We start from the raw sequence: 6,773 nt of genomic DNA on the forward strand, positions 1-6,773 counted from the left end.
TTGCTCAGTGGCGCATAGAGCCAAAGATGTCCAAAGGCCTCATATACCTGTATAATTACCCGGATGATCAGACTCTGCCTGGCCCCCAGGAACACTGCTCAGCCTTGCAGCCAACTTTTCCCAGTGGCCACTCACAGTAAAACAAGTTAAACACAGTTAAACAAGTCATTTTGCGGTGGAGGCGACGCTCAAAAAAATGTATCCACTTATTTACAGACATCTCTTTCACCATGTCAGTCGGGAAAAAGTGTTATCCCACTGCAGGGCATTACCTGACAGATGTTACTACATTAATTGCCCTGAGTCCAAGAGGCTTTTTGTTGGGCACATTGAGCTGGATATGTGTCCCAAATTTCAAGTCAATCAGACTTACAGTGTGAGCGGCTGGGCCTTGCCAAAATCACCTTTCTGGGTGGTAATTACAGCGCCTCCATGTGGATGATTGGGGTTATATTTCTTTGGAAATACCACAGTGCCAATATGGAGAGATGCCAAAAGAAGTACAGAGAGGGGAAGATAGGCATTCGTTAGAACTTGACTCTAACACGTCACATGTGGTGTTTGTACATTCACTTCCTGTGGTTGTAGTATAGTATGTCAACAAAAATCATGACAAAATGTCATAGTATAATATGTCCTTGAAAAGTCATGAAAAAACGTCATAGTATGGTATGTCGTCAAAATTCATGGAAAGTGATAGTAAAGTATGTCAAGTCAAGTTTATTTATATAGCACATTTTATGCGACAAGCGCAGACTCAATGTGCTTAAAAACAGAAACAAAGGTCCATTGTACATGACAAAACATAATCATGACAAGAGTGACGAACATTTATAAAAACACAAGATGTAATCAAAGGTGTTAGTTATACAAGACAAGAGGATATCTTTCTTATCACGGTCAAAAACAGGAGATAATATTAATTCAGTAAACCTAACTAAAAGCTTGTGAGAATAGATATGTTTTAAGTTTGCTTTTAAAAGAAGACACAGAAGTAGCAGACCGTAGTTCAATTGGTAACGAATTCCAGAGAGTGGGACCATAATGACTGAAAGCACCAAAACCTGAATTGGAGTTGATTCTGATTATTGTGAGGAGACCTTTGTTTGATGATCGAAGGGATCTCTCTGGTACGTACTCAGTAAGCATGTCAGAAACATAGGAGGGAGCTAACCGATTAAAACATTTATAAACAATAAGAAGAACTAGTATGTCGTCCAAAGCCATGAAAAAAGTTATAGTATAGTATGTCATGAAAAATCACAAAAAAACATTATAGTATAGTATTTCGTCCAAAATCATGAAAAAATGTCACAGTATAGCATGTTGTCCAAAAACATGAAAAAAAATCATGGTTTGATCCCTATCCAGGGCAGATGAATTTATAAAGCCCAACGGCCAAATAAAAAGAGAGTTCATGTGTCTCCAGTTCATTAGCTCAGTTCTCAGGTGATCAGGCACTCCCTTTTGCAAGCGATGCTCAAAAAAATGTATCCACTTATTTACAGACATCTCTTTCACCATGTCAGTCAGGAAAAAGTGTTATCCCACTGCAGAGCATTACCTGACAGATGAAGGAGAAAGTTAAAATGTCCAAGAAACACAGACAAAGTGTCTCTGGCCTGGTAGCTCAGGCTGTTAGAGGACTGTTTGGAAGTCTTTAGGTTCAATGTTCAATCCTAGTCCATGGCAGCTGAATTTTAAAGGCCGCTGTCCAGAGGAGAGAGTGAAACATAGTGGAAGTGTGAGTTGGAATAGCTCAGGCTGTTAAAGAGCTTTTTGGGTATTTTGAGATCAGAGGTTCAATCCTTATCCAGGGCAGGTGAATTTATAAAGACCAGCGCCCAAATAAAAAGGATAAATGCGCCCGGAGAAAACACTATATGTGTAGACAGGATAACTCAGTGGTTAAGGCAACTGACCTTAGTGCAGGAGACTGGGGTTCAAATCTTCTCAGGTTGATGGTTTGATCCTTATCCAGGGCAGGTGAATTTATAAAGTCCAACGCCCAAATAAAAAGGATAAATGCGCCCAGAGAAAAGGACATATGTGTAGCAGCAGGATAGCTCAGTGGGTAAGGCAACTGACCTTAGTACGAGAGACTGGGGTTCAAATCTCCTCAGGCTGATGATTTGATCCTTATCCAGGGCAGGTGAATTTATAAAGTCCAGCGCCCAAATAAAAAGGCTAAATGCGCCCGGAGAAAAGATAATATGTGTAGACAAGATAACTCAGTGGTTAAGGCAACTGATCTTAGTGCGAGAGACTGGGGTTCAAATCTCCTCAGGCTGATGGTTTGATCCTTATCCAGGCCAGGTGAATTTATAAAGTCCAACGCCCAAATGAAAAGGATAAATGCGCCCGGAGAAAAGGTGATTTGTGTAGCAGCAGGATAGCTCAGTGGGTAAGACTACTGGCCTTAGTGCGGGAGACTGGGGTTCAAATCTGATGCTACCATATGCATGTCATGGCACGGCATGGGGGAGCCAGGACGCCGGGAAAAGTGGGGATGTCAACATCCCCCACATTGAGTACAAGATTAATGTATAGTATAAAAACTTTAACAGTAACATGAATAACCTATTGTAATCTACAATCTATATGTAATATACATATGTAGCGTGGCATGAAGGACTGGAGGACTAGGACTGGGGTAATAGGGAAGGTGGACTGCATGATAGGAGGGCAGGAAAGCTAGGCCTTGGGCATGAAGGTGGCTAGGACTGGATGATAAGAGGAAGGTAGCTAGCTAAACTAAATTAGAATTACAAAACTTAACTTAATGTAATAAGTAAAATAAAAAAAATTAAATTAAATTTTTAAAAATTAAAAGTGTAACTAGACATTAAAAGTGTAAGACAACAAAAGTACCTTATCTAATTGTTAAATGTTAAATGTTGTAAAATGTCTAATAAAATGTTTAAAAATGTTTAAGAAACACAGACTACGTCTGTGTTTCTTAAACATTTTTAAACATTTTATTTCTTAAACTGTATAAAAATGTTTAAAAATGTTTAAGAAATAGATGTTATGTTACATTAATAAATGAAATGAAATGAATGAAATTTCTCAATAAACTGTCTTAAACATCAAGACTCAAAATGTCAAAAAAGCAATTAGCTACCTTTCCTATTACACCTTCCTACACCCCCTAGGTCTAGCTACCTTCCTTTCCTTCCTTCCCTTCTTGCTCTCCTATCCGATCATCCAGTCCACCTTCCCTCTTACCCCAGTCTGAGCCACTGTCACACCCAAGGCCCAGCCAGCAATCATCCTTTCCTGCCCTCCTAGTCACACCCCAGCTAGCATCCTTTCCTGTCCTAGATGTAGATTACAACAGTTTATTAGTGTTACAGGTTACTGTTAAAGTTTTTATACTATACATTAATCTTGTACTCAATGTGGGGGATGATGACATCCCCACTTTTCCCGGCGTCCTGGCTCCCCCATGCCGTGCCATGACGTGCATATAGTAGCATCAGATTTGAATCCCAGTCTCCCACACTAAGGTCAGTAGTCTTACCCACTGAGCTATCCTGCTGCTACACATATCACCTTTTCTCCGGGCGCATTTATCCTTTTCATTTGGGCGTTGGACTTTATAAATTCACCTGCCCTGGATAAGGATCAAATTATCAACCTGAGTAGATTTGAACTTCAGTCTCCTGCACTAAGGTCAGTTGCCTTCACCACTGAGCTATCCTGCTGCTACACATATGTCCTTTTCTCCGGGCGCATTTATCCTTTTCATTTGGGCGTTGGACTTTATAAATTCACCTGCCTTGGATAAGGATCAAAACATCAACCTGAGGAGACTTGAACCCCAGTCTCTCGCACTAAGGTCAGTAGTCTTACCCACTGAGCTATCCTGTCTACACATATGACCTTTTCTCCGGGCGCATTTATCCTTTTTATTTGGGCATTGGACTTTATAAATTCACCTGCCCTGGATAAGGATTAAACCATCAACCTGCGAAGATTTGAACCCCAGTCTCTCGCACTAAGGTCAGTAGTCTTACCCAATGAGCTATCCTGCTGCTACACGAATCACCTTTTCTCCGGGCGCATTTATCCTTTTCATTTGGGCGTTGGACTTTATAAATTCACCTGCCCTGGATAAGGATCAAACCATCAACCAGAGAAGATTTGAACCCCAGTCTCTCGCACTAAGGCCAGTAGTGTTACCCACTGAGCTATCCTGCTGCTACACATATCACCTTTTCTCCGGGCGCATTTATCCTTTTTATTTGGGCGTTGGACTTTATAAATTCACCTGCCCCGGATAAGGATCGAAACTCCAATCTCAGAATACCCAAGCAGCTCTTCAACAGCCTGAGCTATTCCATCTTCTCCTCTGGATAGTGGTCTTTAAAAATTTCTTAGTACAGTATGTTGAAAAAAAAGTCATAGTATGGTATGCATTTAAATGAGAGTTTGCCTCTGTGCATTGATGGCTTTTTTTTTTATTCTGTTTCTGCATTATGTTAAGGAGGGCCATGTAAATATATATTATATATATATATATATAAATATATATATACACACACATGCTGAAAATATGGCCCATTGGCATTTTCTGGCTTTAAAATCTGTTGAATTTGTAAGTGAATAGCCCAGGTATATATATAGCGTGCTGTCCAAAATCATGAAAAAACATCATAGTATAGTGTGTCGTCCAAAATTTCAAAATTTACAAAAAAAATGTCATGGTCTGCATCAAAGGTATGACCTTCCACATCTGCAGATGGCTCCACAGTACTGTCCAACTGTATCACAGCCATAGACAGAATCAACCAGATACACATTCAGTGCTTCTCAAAGTCAAGGATGCTTCCTTTGTAGAAGTCAGGTCCTACAGAGGCTAGGCATGGCCCTTTCCTAGCATATGGTGATCACAAATTGGAACAGGCTAGCGAGTGCCCAGGTGTGCATCATTGAAGAGGCTTTGCCTTCAATTTTGGAAAATGGTACACAAAGAACTGTGGGTTCTTCTGCCCCGCTGAGAATGCACACATGCTATCTCAAAAATATCCTGAAGGACGGACTCGGTCCCTGGTAGAGTTTGGCAGGATTCAATGATGTAGCATTCTTGAAATTCAGCGATTTAAAGATCCATCCTTGACTTTGTGAATCACCATCTGACATGTTTGGGCAACTGACCACTTGGACATTGGACTTCAGATATCAAAAAGCTAACTATTTGTTTTATAGGAACACAAAGCCAACAAACATCTGCATAACATCCGCTACAACTGCATATACAGAAGGGACAGATGCTATTTGGATGAAACTATGAAAATAGTAGGTGAGACTGACGATGGAAAGGCAGGGAAAATCTTTACAGAGTATAATTTAAAGGCTAATAAACAAAAATTGACCATCAATTGCTTGTCTAAGTAAGTAATGTAGCAAAAGGTGAAATGTTTCCACCCAATAACATCCTTACAGGTTCCTACTGCTGCTTGAATGTTGAGTAAAGAAGAAGAAAACAAAATTATGGGGTAAAGGGAGTAACAATTGACCATTTTAGAGGAAAAGAGAAATGAATTATACTCTATTAACGCTGTTTTATCTTATTGTCATTGTGCAATAAATCCCATTATAAACTTTGAGCATATTGTAATTCAAGTGGTCTGAGAGAGAACAAGACTTCTGCACCTCCTCTGGGCTCTGTTTTCAGGCTTTAGTAAATCTCGCCTGTGATGGGAGTTTGGCCATTAAGGTCAGTTTAGAGAAAGGCTGCTCCTATTGGCTGTTCTACAAATGCAGACATCCCTTTGGTGAAAGCCAGATTTAACCTGTTTAATCATCAATTTTCTTCCACACATAAAACTATCCAAATCATCTGTCACTGGTAACCCTTTGAAATAGCCAATCTTTTTTGTTTTTTGTTTTTTAAATGTTCATGGGAAAGTAGGTGTAAATGTGTGTTTTATGGTCGGTCACAATTGTGACCGCTGGGATAATGTGTGGTATCTACCATTTATTGACCAAATTGCCATAATCTCCATTGCCATTGCATTGCCACGAGACACATTCTATAGTGACTACTTTACCAATAAAAAAACTCCTATACATACATATATCACCGATTTGTCAGTGGCCTTTTCTGCATCTGCCATTGACGTATTGACGCGCTACCAACACTGGGACCTCAACAAAAGCACATGATTGGGTTTAGAAAAAAACACCTTGGTTTGGCATTCGGGAAGCAAACACTAGGCTCCCGGGTGAAAGTCTGGGGTTTGTTGGACCCATCCACCACCCCTCCTTCCCACTCTATACAGACTTTCCTGCTAATTATATGACTTATACAGGCTCATTTATGCTCCCTTTATGTACGAAAATGTATACGTCCGTTTCAAACGATGTTGCCGTCACTGCCCACATACCTCCATGCGCCCTTTACGTTGGCATGGATGTTAACCAATATATCCTCCAGGAGGCAGCCCGGCGTCAAAAGTTTATGACAACAACAAACTCAAAAACAAACATGTCGACTGTGGAGGAGATACTGATAATGTACCTTCTGCATAAAAGACAAAAACAGAGGCAGCGTTGTAGGAGGCGGTGGTCGGTGAGGCCGTTAAATACGTCGCGACTGGAGGACGGAGAATTCTTTTCTCTAGTGCTGCCGATGAGAGAAACTGAATTGTTATTTCTTCTTCGTGTCTCACTAGGGCTACGTATCGGGTAGTGACAGCAACACTGCCCCCACAGTTCCCGGTGGTACTGCTCCGTTTGGCCCGTATCCGTAAGCTTTATGGAAACGT

The sequence above is a fragment of the Epinephelus fuscoguttatus genome, linkage group LG24, assembly GCF_011397635.1.
Source record: "Epinephelus fuscoguttatus linkage group LG24, E.fuscoguttatus.final_Chr_v1".
Taxonomy (NCBI): domain Eukaryota; kingdom Metazoa; phylum Chordata; class Actinopteri; order Perciformes; family Serranidae; genus Epinephelus; species Epinephelus fuscoguttatus.